This window comes from Tursiops truncatus, chromosome 20, assembly GCF_011762595.2.
Source record: "Tursiops truncatus isolate mTurTru1 chromosome 20, mTurTru1.mat.Y, whole genome shotgun sequence".
NCBI classification, from domain to species: domain Eukaryota; kingdom Metazoa; phylum Chordata; class Mammalia; order Artiodactyla; family Delphinidae; genus Tursiops; species Tursiops truncatus.
Window position 1 is genome coordinate 54,639,592 of NC_047053.1, and position 17,241 is coordinate 54,656,832.

At 38.2% G+C, this 17,241-nt stretch overlaps 1 long non-coding RNA gene across 1 annotated transcript in view; it reads left to right on the plus strand.

Annotated features, from left to right (window-relative positions):
* Window positions 1-845: 845 nt before the first annotated feature.
* Window positions 846-17,241, plus strand: part of LOC141277406 (uncharacterized) — an 82,414-nt gene continuing 66,018 nt past the window's right edge. The window contains exons 1-2 of the long non-coding RNA XR_012328770.1: window positions 846-904; window positions 16,143-16,197. This is a non-coding gene — a long non-coding RNA (uncharacterized lncRNA). The remainder of the gene's footprint in view (window positions 905-16,142; window positions 16,198-17,241) is intronic.

The window sequence follows — 17,241 nt, forward strand, 5'->3', positions numbered from 1 at the left end:
TTATCCCTTCTCCCCCACTTTCCTCTCTCGTAACCACACAGAGTGTGTTTAAAAGGATTGTTGATTTAGTAAAATTCTGTCCCATGATATTCTCAGCAGAGATGGATATCTATGGTCTTGTTAAGATGAACCTGGAGGACATTATTCTAAGTGAAATAAGCCGGTGACAGAAGGACAAATACTGTAAGATTCCACATATATGAGGTCTCTATACTAGCCATACTCATAGAAGCAAAGAATAGAAGGGGAGTTGCCAGGTGCCGGGGGGAGGGGAAATGGGGAGATGCTGTTCAAGGGGTATAAAGTTTCAGTTGTGAGAGAGGCATAGATTCTAAGGACCTATAGTTAACAGTACTAGATTGTACACTTAAACTGCGTTAAATGGGTAGATGCCATGTTAGATGTTCTGATTACAATAAAAAAGAAGCAAGGCAAAACTTGACTTGCCTCTAAATAATATCACAGAGGACAGGATCACCTAGCTGAAGAAAATGACGATAGCATTGGTGGAGGAAAATAAAAAAACTTTGCATTATTTCACTCATTTTAGAAGGCATTTTCTGTCCTATGTTTTTCCAATATACTCTTATCCAAGTAAACCATGTTTCTGATGGAGTTGAAACAAAGATTAAAGCCAGAACGTCATTACTGAAAAGGCAAAGGTTTATACTCACAAATATAATACGGTCTTTAAGATACTCTGAATATGGAAGGGATTAATCCCGACGTCCTTCAAATGCTGAAGTGTCGCATGCTCTGTAGCACTGGGTCAGAATTCAGGTTTAAGGGGCCGACGTGAGATAGTAATTCTAAACCGCTATTAACAATCCCTCATATTGTTTCAGGGCTTCCATGACGAGCCGGTTAGAAAACCAAGCTTCTATTTTGGTGGCTAGTGTGATTTGTAAGTTGCTTTTCCATAGTGATTATTTTGTCAGGTTAAACCTTACCGCTCACAAATTTCTGTGCTGTAAGCCTGAATGCATCTTGATGTGTTTGCTTGTGCTAAAGCAGGGATCACCACTCACCAAATGAAAATCTTTTTGTTCTAGATGTAGCTTGAACCAGAAGCTTACCCACTGGCTTGGATAAAGAACACTTTGAATATTTGCTTATTACAGCAGTCTCAAGACATTAGGGTGGGAGTTAAGCCCACAGTTTTGTTTTAAATTAAGTGCTCCTAAAAAGCGTGAGACTAATAGCACCAACTAAAGCCAGTTATTTTTCTGGCAAGCAGTATGTGAGTTTCCCCTCATTGCTAAGCCAGTAAAATTCAGCCTCACTGTGGCAATTTTCCGACTGCTGCAGTTCTTGGACTGTTGTCTACACAGCACCAAAATCGTGAGATGAAAAGTGAAAACTTCAGTTGGTCTTTAGGATACTGCCAGATATTAGAACATGGTGTGTTGTAAGTCATCAAGATGTTTCATTATATTTCCCCCCTTTTTACCACATATTCTGGCATTGTGTAGACGCCAATTTAAACTTTATCCATAGGACATTTCATGGATTTGCCATATTCGGCATGGAACAAGAGAAGAAACATCAGACATTTTTTTCAAAGGGGACATCTCAGTCCAAATCTGTACTTTCTCTATTTCTTTTATTTTAAACTAAAATAATCCCCTGTTCCGCCAAAGCCATGCATCCTGGGTTTTTAAACTTCACCTCACACTTTCTCCAAGCAGCCTGCCAGATGATGATGTATCCATATGAGACAGTCAGCTTTCAAGAGACAGAATATATCCAGCAACAATAACATTTGTTGACTATTTACTGCATGTCAAGCACTGTGCTAGATGGTTAGACATATACAAAAATGAGGTATAGTTCCTGCTTTCTAGGGACAAATTTGATTGGAGAGAGAGAAAATACACACATACCTATGTATATGTGTGTGTGTGTGTATATATATATATATATGTATATACATATATATGTGAATGACAGATACATTTAAAACTTTAATAATATTTGCTAAAATAGTAAACAAGAATTGCTACCAAATGTAAGGATAAGACATTGTGGAGTGTGGCAGAGACTGCAAAGGCTTTGCTGAAGATGTAAAGCTTGAGTTGGTCTTACTGGAGTCAGGGGGCCTTGATAAATTAAGAGGAGAATAGAGGCTTTCCAGCCAAGGGAAAGAGTAAGATGTCTATGTACTAAAGTGACCAATTCATCCCAGCTTGCTTGGAACCTTCCCATTTTAGGACTAGAAGTCCTGTGTTCTAGGAAACTCTGCAGTCCTAGGCAAACTAGGATGGTTGGTCACCCTGCAAACTAGTGACAGACATGACAAAGTCAGGAAATAATTAGCAGGTTAAATTGGAGGATTTATTTAAGGTGGAAATCAAAGAAGAAACTGAAAAGAAAGTGGCTTGGACTACATGTCAGGGACCTCAGATCTCATATCAGGGCATTCAAAAAGTATTCTATGCTCAGTAGAGGAAATTAGGAACCCTTTTTTTTAAGGTATCTGAAATCCATAAAGAAGTATTTTTGAGAGATCAGCCAGATCATAGAATGTAGGTGTACTTACGTGATTCATTTATTTAACAAATATTTATTGAGCACCTACTGTGTGCTGTACGCTGTTGTTGACACTGGAGAAGCAGCAGTAAGAAAAAGTTTTTGTTCTCCTAGGGCTTACATTCTGGTGGTGGGAACAAAACAAACAATTATATAATGATATGTCAGTGTTCTTGATAAAACAGCAGGTTAAAGGGGTAGGGAGAAATGGGAACAGGGTGCTATTTCAGATAGAACACTCAGAAAAGAGAGCATTTGAGCAGGGGCCTAAATGAAATGAAGGAACAAATCATGCGGATAATTAAGAGAAATACATTCCAGATAGAAGGAAAGTATATGCAAAGGTCCTGAGGTGGAAAAGTGCTGAATGTCCTTGAAGAACACAAAGGAGACCACTGTATCAGTAGCAGAACAAGTGATGGGAAGAATGTTGAGTTTGGGCCATTTGACACCCGTGGTAGCCAGATCCTGCAGGGTCTTTGGGTTTTGAGGATTTACCTGATTTTCAGTGAGCCTGGGGCACAGAGAGCAGGTTAGAGGCTATTTCAATCCTATCCCACCATAAAAGACCATTCATATAATTATCTGGGGGTAGAAAAATCACTTTTATTAAAGTGAAGAAGCCAGAAGTGTTACATATTTTATGAATATCTAAAGAAAACCCTTCCAATCAGCTATGGTACAAAAATCCAAGAAAAACAATTAAATTCTTGTATGTTTAAAAGAATAAACTAGGGCTTCCCTGGTGGTGCAGTGGTTGAGAGTCCGCCTGCCGATGCAGGGGACACGGGTTCGTGCCCCGATCCGGGAAGATCCCACATGCCGCGGAGCGGCTGGGCCCGTGAGCCATGGCCGCTGAGCCTGTGCGTCCGGAGCCTGTGCTCCGCAGCGGGAGAGGCCACAACAGTGAGAGGCCCGTGTATCGCAAAACAAACAAACAAACAAACAAAAAAAGAATACACTAAAAATCATTTAGTATTTATTTTAAATCATTAAACAGTTTTTATTTAATATTTGAGTGATACTCTATAGGACAAATTTTGTGTGTTCGATTTTTACCTGGGAGGTTTTAAACTAGAACATAAAATTGAAAAAAGAAAAATAAGAAAGGAAAGCATAACTGCAAACTTTTGTCTCATACTCTATCAGTATGTTAAGATTTAAAGATTATGTAAACATTTATTACTCATTTTCATATAAATATGAATTTTCTAGTTTCCTTGAAAAAAGTATTTACATACAAAAAGTCATATTGCTTCATCCTCCCAGTTGTATTTATGTCTATGACAATAATTCTCCTTCATTAGTGCTTGTTCAATATTATTCTTTTCACCTTCATTTTTGGAACAGTTTTGTTTTATTAAATTACAGGGATCACATGCTAATGACATTTCAGGAGTACAGATTTAAATCTCCATCACTCAAGAAAGTCAAACATAGGGTTTCATAGCAGGATTGATTTCCTAACTTTTGGGGGGGCCTTATAATAAAGGTACATTTAGAACACTGATCAGCAGTCCAAGGATTATATATAATCAATGTTGGACAAGTTAATGTTTCTAAGAAGATCTTAACCTTCATATTTTCTGATTGTTTTTTGTTTGTCTGCTCTTAATTAAATTTTTATTGGGTGATAATTATAGATTCATATACAATTGTAAGAAATAATAGAGGTACTTTCCCCAGCTTCCCACAAGGGTAACAGTTTGCAAAACAATAGTACAGCATCACAATGAGAATATGACTATTGATACAGTGAAGACACAGGAAGAACTTTCCCGTAAACTCAAGGATCCCTCACATTACCCTTTTATAGCCATTGCCCGTTTCCCTCCTGCTCCCATGCCCTCCTTAGCTTGTGACAACCACTAATCTGTTCTTCATTTCTGTAATTTTCTTATTTCAACAAAGTTATGTAAATGCTATAGAAACATGGTACATAACTTTGGGGTATTTTTTTCATCCAGCACAATTCTTTGGAGATTCATTGATTGTTGTATGTATACATAATTTATTCCTTTTTATTGCTTGAGTAGCAGTCCATGTTACAGATGTACAAACTTGTTTAAACATTCATCTGTTGAAGGACATCTGCGTTGTTTCCAGTGTTTGGCTGTTCTGAAAAAAGCTGCTATAAAGGTTTTATATATATACATATACTTATGTAAAATAAGATTTCATTTCTCTAAGATAAATGATCAGGAATGCAATTGTTGAGTTGTGTGGTAGTTACATTTTTAGTTCTATAAGAAATTGCCAACTGTTTCCCAGAGTAGCTGTACCATTTTATATTCCTACTAGCAATGACTGAGAATTCCACTTGTTCCACATCCTCACGAGCATTTGAATTTTCAGGTGTTTTGTTTTTGTTTTTGTTTTTGCTTCTGTAGCCATTTTAATGAGTGTAGAATGGCATTTCATCATTGTTTTAATTTGCAAACCCCTAATGCCCTAATGACATATAATGTTAAATGTTTTTAATTTTTTTCATAAAAGTTCTTAAATTCCTTATATAAAATTATCATGAAAATGTAATAATGGGGATAATTATACATAATAAAACTCATATTGCTACCTATCACAAGGCTTCACATTTTAAATTATTTTTCCATTTATTTATAACTTTTACCTCCATTACTTATATGTACCCTGATACTCATAGCAGCATTATTTTCAACAGCCAAGATACGGGAGCAAGCTAGGTGTCTGTCAGCAGTTAAATAGATAAGAAGATGTAGTATGTGGACCACTACTCAGCCATAAAAGAGAATCAAATCTGGCCATTTGTGACAACACGGATGGATGTGGAGGCTGTTACACTTATTTCACTAAGTCAGACAGAGAAAGACAAATACTGTTTGTTTTCACTTATATGTGGAATCTAAAAAACAAAACCAATGAACAAATTTAACAAAACAGAGACATATGCCATTAAATGTTACAGTGTGCTCATCTGCCATCTGTGTGTCTTCCTTGGTGAAGTGTCTCAGCATCACCTCTTCTCCTTCTGGAATATCAATGACATGGATGTTAAATCTTCTGTTATAGTCCCATAGGTTCCTGAAACTCTGTTCATTTTAACATTTAGTCTATTTTATCTCTGTCTTTCAGATTGGGTAATTTCTATGGTTCTATCTTCAAGTTCACTCATTCTTTCTTCTGCCACCTCCATTCTGCTGTTGAGTCTATCCATTGAGTTGTTACATTTACGTTATTGGTTTTTTAATTCTAAAATTTTTGCTTGGCTCTTTGTTATATCTTCTATCTCTCTGCTGAGACTATCAACTTTTTTCCAGTTTTCTCAGGCCTCTTTGTAACTGTCCATGAAGCATTTTGTGTGTGTGTGATAACTGCTTTACAATGCTTGTCAGATAATTTTAGCATCTCTACCATTCCAGTGTTGTCAACTATTGATTTTTCTTTTCTGTTCAGTTTGAAATCTTCCTGGTTTTTGCTGTGCTGAGTGATGTTCTCGATTTAAACTTGAATATTTGGGGTATGATGTTACAAGAATCTGGATCTTACTTATATCTTCAGTTTTAGGTGGCTTTTTGGACTCTGCTTTAGCAAGGGAAGTGGGGGTCATTCCACTTCATTACTACCAGGGGAGTGTAGAAGTCTAGACTTCCTATTCAGTCTTTGCCTGTGGGGTTGGGGCTAAGGCCACAATATTTTTTGTGGTTTTGGGCTGGAGTAGAGTGATTATTATCTAAAAGTGTTCTTTCTTGCTAGGCTTTTCCTTTCCTGGTCCTTTGTCCAGAAAGAGTGACCTTTTATTGGGGCTTTGTATGCCTGTACTCACCAGTGTTTCTAGATTGGTGGCTTCTCCAGTTGTAAGCATGGGGTATATATAAGGCACACAAAAACCAGAGAATTCACCTTTTGGTTGTTCTTTGGGTCCCAAGGTCTATAGCCAATTGGGTTTTTTTTTTTTCTTTCTACCTTTCAAAGTCTTTTTGTCTTACATATAATATCCAGGGTTTTTCTAGTAGTACTGAGCAGGAAAAATAGGAAAAAAAGTATACACTTACTTCATCTCAGAAGTGGAAATCTCTTTCACCTCTTTTGAGTCAAAGATAAAGGAGGAAAAATACTGAATTGTGGTACTACACAGATACAGCCTAATTGGAGATCAGAGCAGTATTTTCTAGCTCCACAGTTTCAAACTGTACTTTGTAAAACTCTCAGATTCTGACACCTATCCTGTTGTCATGTCCCACAAATACAAATACACGATGGGCATCTTTACCTGGATGATCCATTACCACCTAAAAGTTATCACATTTAAATATAATATAAAAATATAAAAGTGAATTCATTTCCCTCTCTCTTCAGGCTACATCACTTTCTTTTCCTGATATTTTTTTTCTGCCCTTAGTGCCATTCTCCTACCATACACCCAGGTTCGGAATCTCAGAACTGCTCTTGGTAATGCCTCACCCTCATGGTTCCAGTTACTCTGTCACCAGATCTTCTGTTGTACCTCCTCTTGCATTCTTCTTCACAATTACGTATTGCTTTTCATTTCTAATGCCATCACATTAGCCCAAATCCTTAGGTTAACTATGGAAATATCTTTATTCATGTTCTGTCACCTCTAAATAACTGCTCAGATCCATTTTATAACATATCAACCTTCCTGGAGCCAAGTGATCATTTAGTTCCCCCTTTACCCATCCCCCACCTCTGTGCCATGGCTTATGCAACATAAAAAGCCCATCCTCTTGTCCCCGAATATTCAATAGCTATGCTCTTTTGAGGAACAAACCAAAAAAAAAAAAACTATTCTGAAAAGCCCTCCCTGGTCCCACCTGCCGTAGGCAAACTCTCTACATTTGACCACCTATTCATTTTGTCAGTAACTTCCTATCAGTTTTGTTTTATATATGACATCTCTCCTATAGCATCTCCTTGAAAACAGAACAAGCATCTTATTTATCTTCATTGTCTTCCTACAGTCTCACCCCAAACATCATATATAGTAGTTGTTAAAGTTGCTGAAAGAAAAACAAAAATGATTGGAAGCAAAACCCATCTTGAGATTTTCTTTGTTTCTTCATTGTCTGTCTCTTTAGTCTCTGCAAAGTGATAATATTCAGTCCAAATGATTTACAAATACAGTAAACTTTAGGATATTATCAAGTGAACAAAATGCCCTTGAGTTTAAATGTCCCCTAATAGGGATGAAGGAGGCGATACACAAAATGTCTCTTCTTTCATAGGTGAGGAAGGGCAACCATATTCCTGCCTGTGAAAGGTGCTGGTAAAGCATGATGCCTAAGATGAAATAATCATTGACAAGGAACACCGTCACCCAGCTCAGTGGCTCCCAAGTCATCTCCAGGCAGCCACAATACAGCCACATTAATGCATCAATCCACATGTGTAATTTTAGAAGAGCACATAACCTCTAAGGAGAGTTTCAGACAAGGTTTTTGCTCAATCGTGACTCATCTTAGACTCGACTTTTTTTCCTGGATTCAGCCAAGGAACTCTGAGTAAGTTTGCTTTGCCACGTCCCACAGAAACCCAGGGTAACTCTCACTCAGCCTTTGCTGTGAGCAGACACTATCAGGTCACCTAAGAAACAGCAGTTTGTGGGCTGCTGATTTATGCAATGATGACCTTGGCTTACAAAACCCAAACAGAATGTGCCCCAACTCATGAAGTCAAGGCAGTGTGGTAAACAGAGCCTGTGCCAACAGGACATCATTTCAACATCCTCTGGCATATAAAGGCTGTTTGGGCAGGGGCGCACACATCGTAAGCTGTATTTAGGTGTGGATAATCAGTGATGACTAGGTCACAGATCCATTAGCTTCTTAGAGACTTCTTAGAGTGGCTTCTGATGTTAATTTAAGTCAGCTACTTGTTACAACTCCTGAAAAATCACTGAAATGAGTCACTTGGAAGTGTGGACGATGGTCAAAATGGTCTGGAAACAAAGCAGATGCAAGTTGTTGGATGAAGGTGTTAAATAAACCATTTTTTATGATGTTGTGAAGTATTATGGTAATGATGGTCGGTTTCCAATACAGTTTCTTCCACAGTGCTGTCCACTGCCATGCGGTTACCAAACTATCTAAAAATATCCAGAATTGTCTTCTGATTTTGATGATAAACTCTTATAATATTGGGTGGTTATTTACATATTTAGAGTCTTGATTTAAGTGGCCCTGCCACTGAATACTGTTTTGTGCCAGTTGACATCAGTTGACCTTAAGGTTTTACCTTAAGGTCTAGCTGAAGTATCTTAGGGTTCTAAGAGTAAAGATGAGTTTCTTCCTTTGAACATCTCCTCAAAATTTATTTCTATTGAACACACTCCAGATGGCCTCCAATAATGAACTAAATGGACATATCCTGAAATGTGGCTCGTCTATATAGTCCTAGACGCTTCAGTGAAACGAGCATTTAGCCCACCATTCTTATAAAATTGATTGCCCTGGTAATAATTTAATGCCTGCATTTTGTAGAAAGCCTCTCAGTTAACGTTGAGTGCTTCAAGAACAGGTACAGTGAGCAATCTTTGAATGCTTCCTGCTTAGTACTGTGCCAGGCACATAAAATAATGCTCGACAAATGCTTCTTTAAGTGGATTTATTTTGACGTGGTGCTAGGCTCCCAAGAAAATCAGGTGTTTGCAAGTTGCTAACTACCTTAGTTTGCAAAATTGAATATTACCTGGGACTTTCTAATGTTTTGAATAAATCAGATTTACTTGCTAGCAACTCCAGCAATTTCACATTCTTAGATTATTTTGTTGAAGAGTAGTAAATTTAGGGGGCACTTACAGTTCACACATCAACCAGTAAAATGATGCAGTCTTCAAATATTGTTGTTCTGAAAAAGATTGAGAAATGTGAAATTAAGAGCAGGTAAAAATAGAGTAATAGCTTCACAGGATCACTGTCATTTTTTCTCCTGGCTCTGGCCCAGGGTCATTGGACAGACATCTCTATCCAGTCATCTCTGTGGTTTGCACATTCTCCTGGCACTCTTAATAGCTATTTTTGACCAAAAGAGAGAAAAAAGCAGATTGTGGATCCAAGCTTTTCACATAGTCACATATAAGAAATATGAACTTGGAAACTCAGGCTATGTACGTTTGTTCTTACTCTGCTTTTGATTCTCAGCTCTCTGTCTTTGGGGCAGCTTTTTAAAGAGGATATTACATCTCTAGGGCCTAATTCATACAAACATTAACTTGTGATGGATAAAACAAATGTGAGATCTTGTAATAAATAAATAGCACCATTTCATATGAACCAGAACACTAAGAGAGCTGAATATAAAATACAATATGCTCAGAAATATGGGGACCATAACTGCAGAAAGAAAAGATGTGCCAAGTGAGTTCAGAAATATGATTTAGCAAATGATCCAGACCAAAAAGCATTTTAAAAAGAGAGCTCTACTCAATAAAGCAGCTCCTAATAGGTGATTTGCATCTCTGAAGAGCTCACATGAATTTGTGGGACCCCACCCTGGACCACACAGAGTAAATCTCCCGATTCAAGTGAGAATATTTTATTATATTTTACAAATGTATTATCACTTTAGTATACAGAGGTAATAATTTGTGTTTAATATACAGAGGTAATAATATTATAGTCTTTAATGGATTTCTATTATATTCTACTATTCTATTATATTCTACTTATATTCAGAATAAGTAGAAATGTTGAGATTATGAAACACTTAAATTTTGAACCACTATCACTAACATTTACTAAATGAAATTAAAACCCTCATTTATCCACAGTATCACGACAGAATAAAATTCTAAGTAGCTGAAGTGTGTCTCTCTTGGTGAATTTTATTTTTAACGTGAAATATTTGAATTGAAAGTTTAAACTGTATTAAATCCTTCTCTGGCTTTTTAAAGCATGTGCTCTGGACTACATATCTGAGCCTTCACCCTGGGGTTAAGTACGTTTATAACATTCAGGCCAGTGAAGAAAGGAAAACCATTGCCTCATGTTGTGTTACAACACAGCATGTTGGTTTCATGTGGGTTTCTTCTTGTCTCTTTATCCATTGAAAAGATATGACATTGTGTATAATTGATTTTAATACCATGAAAAAAAAATCTGTGTTGCTTATAAACCTTACTGGTTTATTGCTAGGGTGATAAAAAATACATATAAACACGCATTGAACCTGGTATGTGCTCAATAAATATTAGCTCATATAACTGGATATTTGTTACAGATAGTGTTCCCTGGGAAGCATCCTCACAGACGGAGCTTAACGTACAGCAGGTTTTTACAACGCACGTACCCTTGAGGTCAACACCTGTGGAAAAGCAGAGGAAGAAGTCCAGTTATAACTCAGTCCCCAGATCAGCTCTGGCTGGAGCTCTGGAGCTAGAATGACCCTTTGGAGTTGGCCCATTTGGGCCTGGATGGCCAGGCTCCTTCCCCAGGGATCAGTTACTGGGAGTGACCTTGGTGAGGCATTCCCTCACAACAGAGGCAATCTCTAAAGGGTCAGAGTGTTAGAGCTGGGACGACCATGAAGTGGGTAAGGCAACCATGAAAGCATCAGTGCAAAAATTAAGGCCACACCAAAACCTCAGTGATCGAGATAACAGATACTTTAATGCAATTTAAAAAATAAAAATTCATACAATAATCCACAATGAACAAAATATCAAAATTTAAGTAACTATAAGCTGTTGTTTGTTTGATGGTCTTGTGATGTAAAGTATCCCTTCCCATCAGATGATGGTTCTCAGGCCCTCAAAGGTATTAAATCATCATTGGGCAGGTTTATGACAGTTGACAATGGCATGCAAATAGACTGGGCAGCGCGAGTTTCTATTTATAGTCGTGTTTTTTTCTGATGTGTGTATACAGTGGTACCCATTTTTGCTTTGGCTTCAGGCTCCAATATGGCTCCACATGTCTGCTGAGCACCCAAGGCTTATGTGCCAGCAGCTTTCCCAGTTCATGAGGCAACAAGTTATTTGTTGAAACAAGATCCCGGAAGCCCTTCAAAGTGTTCTCCACAATTTCCTATATTGTTGATTAATTGAAAATATCACTCAAAAATGAAGTTTTGATTTATAGTAAATAATGAATATACTTGGCTCCAGATTTTAACCTTTACCTCTGGTAAAAAAAAAAAAAAAGTAACCAAACTCGTTTATCCATTTATCAGAATCACCTGCTAACATTTAGCATATTAGGTGTGGCTTGACATCAGCGTTAGGTGACAAATGAACAGTTTGGGTTCTATTCTCTTCAAACAAACAAAGAAACAAAATTAGTCGACTCATGCTAACAACTCAGTGGTCTCCCAGAATTTCAGTTTTCTTTTCTGTAAAATGAGAAAGCTAGATTAGGTAATTTTTCAATTCTCACCCAAATTTCAGTTTTATATATTTGATTATTTATACTTTTGAGGTTGACCAAATGTCTACCTTTAAGAACAGAAATGATTTTGTGTTGTGAACCTAGCAAATCCTTCTGAACTGAACTTCATAGAACTGTTTGTTACTACCCCAGCCCACCACGTACTGTGAATTATGCTGGGTTTTTTTTAGTACAGTTGACCCTTGAACAATGTTGGGATTAGGGGTCCAGACCTTCCCGGCACTCAAAAATCCACATATAACTTTACAGTAGGCCCTCTGTGTCCATGGTTCTGCGTTCACAGACTCAACCAACAGTGGATCATGTAGCACATAGTTATTGAAAAAATCAGCCTATAAATGGACCCCTGCAGTTCAAATCCATATCGTTCAAGGGTCACCTGTACTCTTATTATAGGATCATCGGGTTGTCCGCTGTTATTCATTGTTGGCATAATTATGTCTAATTCTAATGACCTTTCCCACCAATCTACCTTATTTTCTTCCAAACTTGTTGAGATTGCATAAGCAACATGATATAATTGCCTAAAGCCACGTTTACTAAAGAAGTCAGAGGCTGAAGGGGAGATTTAAATGAATTCTGAAACATTTACTTATGCTCTCAAAAATTCAGAGTGGAGCAACGGATGAAACGTGGGAAGAGAAATTAGGTGGTAACCAAACCTGCTCAAGTTGTGTCTAGTGTTTCATTTTGTGTGCCCATTTTCCCCAACAGGATTCTTTGTCAAGGAACATTAACATACACTTTGAGAAAAGCTAGTGTAACGTGAAAATAAATGACATTTGAAGGTAGGACCTGGTGGCTCCACCTTGAGTAATGTGCGTGAAATCCGTTGTGCAGAGTCATTTTTGCTCCCCATTTCTTGGATTTGCTTAGGGTCATTGAGATGGCCCAATGGGATTAGCCTCTGGCTTTGTGAAGTGTATAGGATTCAGCTGTCAGTGTTATTGCACAAAGCTAGAAAGCGAAAACCGAGGAAGTACCAATGGGTGAATAATGGCTCTTGATTACTCACGTTATCTATGCTTTCCAGAATGGAATACCTATCAGCAAGAACTGCTGCCTTTAATTTCACTCGTCTCAAAGTGTCAGTCTATAACCATGAGTGTGTTGATCCCCCCGTTCCAGTTCCCTAATCTGAAGAAGAGGAAAAATGGTTCATTTCACAAGTGGTTTTCAGGAGGAAGTAAATTCTCGAAGTGCGAAGAGTGATTGATGAACAGTGTTGAGTTTGTTTGTGGGAGAACTTGTTTGACCTGTCACCCTGGCTGTCTGAGTAGAATGCTTTGCAGAGAAAGAGACAAGAAACACACACGCGTACACACACGTGCACACGCGCACACACACACACAGAAATGTCAGCCAAGCAAATCACATTTGGGAGCCATTGTTGAGACTGTGTAGCCACAGTAGATTCTATCGTGTGACTGTTCAGAGCTTGACGTACGTAGTGTGCATCTTAATCACTGGCAATTTTGCTTTTCTTTAAATGCTCATCGCACGTTTGTGCCTGTGCCTGTGCTTCTCAGACCCTCTGGAGGAGGTCAGAAAGTAATTCTTACAAAATTCGTTTATTGTGGAGTCTCGCCAAAATTAAATATATGTCTGTTTATCCCTACATCAGTTGAGTGCTCATCTCCTAGGCTGAAGGATTTGGGTAGGTTTATACAGATGGGATTATGCTTGAATACAGTAATTTTTTTTTTCTGCAAGGGGACACTTTAAGCAGTGTGGTTTAAAACAGCTAAAGCCTAAGCTAAAAATACCGTGCTATATTAATAGGAGCCCAACTGACTGTACTTAGGAATGTTCTGATGCCAAAGTAGTTCACCAGAATGCCACAGTGTGTTGTAAGAGAAATAATAGTCAACGAGCCACGTAAGTCCTGTGTTTAACTGGAAATATATATATTAGTTAACATCATATATAAATATATATATATTTTTTTAACTCCAGAGCATCGTTTTTTTTTTCAAGAGCATCTTTTAAAGACCTGTTTATTAATTTACTGGTTTGCTTATTAGTAGCATAAAATCAGAATTTGAATGATACATAGTATTTGCATTTGTAAGTTGTACTGTAGAAACCGTTAAGTGAACAGTGAAATTTCTATATATGTCATATGTATATACATGTGTGCATATATATGTACACAAACACACACATACACATGTCTGATCGTGTAACTTAATTTATCCAAAATGGACTTCAGTAAAAATTAATGTGAGATCATATAACTTAATTTATGCCATGATAATTAGTTCAAGTTAATATTGCATTAAGTGAAAATAGGCAAATTGACGCAATTAATACAGGCTGGCCACTAATCATTCTGGTATTTCTTTGTTATTCTCTGGAGTACTCAGTGAATTAAAGTAAATTTTACTAAGTGGAAAACATCACTCAAACCTTATTTATATACATTTAATTTATACTTAATTCTGAATCAATCTTCTCCCCCCCACCCCACCCCCCAGAAATCTCTATTGAACAGGATCACATTGTTTATTTGTTTCTTTATCATTTGGGCAATAATACCAACACAGCGGATGTACCTTGAACAACTAAAGTTCATCTCAGTAGACTGATTCCATCAACATCTCAGATACATGTAGAGTCCCGGACTCATAGTTTTGAGATCTACCAAAAAGATGGAAACCCAGTCTGAATGTACCTGCCCTTTCCTGCCAGGGCCCTGTTTGAATCTCATCCAATCTGGGTGATCTGAGGAAAGTTCTGCAGTAGAACTGATTACACCGATGTGGGCAGACTTTAGGGAAACTGTCAGGGGAAGGGCAGTTCCATTGGGGAGTTCCACTGGGGAGATGGAGTGAGAGAAAGGAGTCATTCCTGGAACCAAGAGAGAGCAGCTCTCTGGAGAGACCCTTCAGATGAGAGTAGTGACCAGCTGAGCGTTGCCAGCAAGGAGGGAGCCAGGGGAATAAATAGTTCAACCTCACTTCCTTCTTTCCAGTCTCTTGCCAGGGCCTCCCATTGCTTGAACCCAAATGCAAGTCGAAGGGCAAGGGTGTCATTGTTGGAACACTTATGGGTCAGCCTCTCAGAGCACTAAACAGAGTGGACCCAAATGGAGATTGTATCAGGAGGGGCAAGCCCTTCTCTGGAGTAGCCTGTTAATTAAAGTAAATTTTACTAATTTGGAACCATCATTCAAATCTTGTTCATGTACATTTAACTTACACAGAATTCTGAATCGATCCCCACCCCCCCAAAAAAAACCCCACTAAAATGTGCTAGTTTCATCCAGAAATATGCTAAAACTCTTAGGGGAGTACAGAGATTAATCCTTATAAATCCAGTTTTCACTGAATCACTTTGTATAGTTGTACAAAGGTTGATATAACAGACATGGGAGAAAAAAATACTCTACTGGAGACTTAATTGCCCTTTGAGACTTCTTTATGTTTCCAATAAATATCATTAATGTAAAATTTGATCCTATTAACTAAAAAACACATCCTCTTTATGAAGTATTTCTTTGTAATAGAGAATGGACCCCGGGCTGCAGTCCCCGTGAAGTTCTTCTCCCTTCTCTCACCCACATGTCCCTGAGTCACTTCGCCTCTGAGACTAAAAAGTCCCTTTACCTGAACGAATTATGGAAAGCGCCTTCATTTCTTCAGGGGCTTTGCAGGGAGCGAATGAGACAATACATAAAACAGCACGTCATATGCTGTAAAGTCTATGCAACTTCATAAGAGTTGGTTGACCAGTAATATTTACTTGCAAAGTACAAAGAAAAAGAAAAATCTTTTCTTCTTCAAACCACTGAAGGAAGGATTGCTGTCCTCAGTCTTTTTACTTAGATTTTCTTTTCCTTCAGTGAAAGACCAAGCTGTAAGTTAAAAACAAGTGAGGTGAAGACAGGGCCTCCTGCTGTTACATATTTTCCAAAGTCTCAATTGTAAAATATGATAAAAAGTTATTAATCAATCTTTGTTTGTCTTAGTAGGGTAGCTATTCTCTGTGGAGTTCGCTCAGACCGTGTAGGGAAAACCCTTCAGGATCTCCCCTGTGAAGCCTGCACATGCAAATAATAGCCAACATTTGTGGAGTTTCCTTCTTGAGGCCAGCTAAAAATTCCCCCTGGCTTGGGAGAGCACGAAGTCTTTAGCAAGGATGTCAACAGTGATTTATTATAAGCTGAGTTAATTCTCTCTCAATCTAAAGGCCTTGCCTACGACATAATCACTTTCTTTCCCCCCCCCACAGAGGGAGCTGCTTATTCCATGATCCTCAAGGCGGCTTCATCCAGACACCAGCCATGGTAAGATTTCAACTGTTTTCTTTGGAAATTTTTGTTGCGGGAGATGTGGCGTGGAGTATAATTAGTCAAGTATGGTTCTCCCCCAAGAAAACTTCAACGTGAAAAAACCAGGATATGTGTGTGTGTGTGTGTGTTCTGTGAATATATTAATGTAACTCTGTGTGTGTCTTTATGAAGCTTAGGCGAGCTTCTTGGCAACAGATCAGGGAGAAGTCTTAAACTCAGCCTTCCCTAATGTACTAGTTAGACTTTTACTGTGCTGGCTTTGTTGTGCTTCCGTTCTTTCCGGGCTCGGAAACTGAACAGAGGTGACGGAAATCTGGAGAAGTCCAGAGAGGAGCCCAGGTAACTTCAAAGCTGGAAAGTAAGACCTGAGAGCGGTACTTAGGTAGCAGGGAACGCGGAGAGAAGTCAGCTAACTGGAGATTGCGACAGCATCTTTAATCGCATGAACTTCTTAGATGCCGGTAGTCTGGTCATTTCCAGTTTGTCTAGAGACCTGAAATGAAAGCGGAGCGTTTAAGGCCATAGTTCTCATGGCTTGGTTGTTGGTATTGGGTAATGGATATCCCTAACTGGTGTTTTGAATTGTGATCCGTGTACTGTGAAAGCTGTGGACGACTTTAATCTGTAATAAGGCAAAAATAATGACTTCTCCCCGTCCCCATTCTGCATCACTTGAAACACAGTATAATACACCTGCTTTCACCCAGATCTCTATAGAGAGGGGAACTTATCTGATTCTTTATTTGAAGATATTGATGCTTAGAAATAAAAGACATTCTCCTCTACGTGTTTCAGTATCATCCATTCAATTACAGGGCACATTTCTTTTTCTTTCTGAAAACATTCTTAATTTATATGGACACGGGTTTTTCAGCATCACCTGACTACCTCATCATAGAAGGAAAAAACTGGCATCCCTGATATTGATAAAATCTTTATAACCATTTAAGGCAAGTTCAACAAACAAAAAGAAAACCACTGAAGGCTTAAGAAACATAGAAAGTTGAAGAAAGTCTATCACTGTCCTTAAGCCAGTAG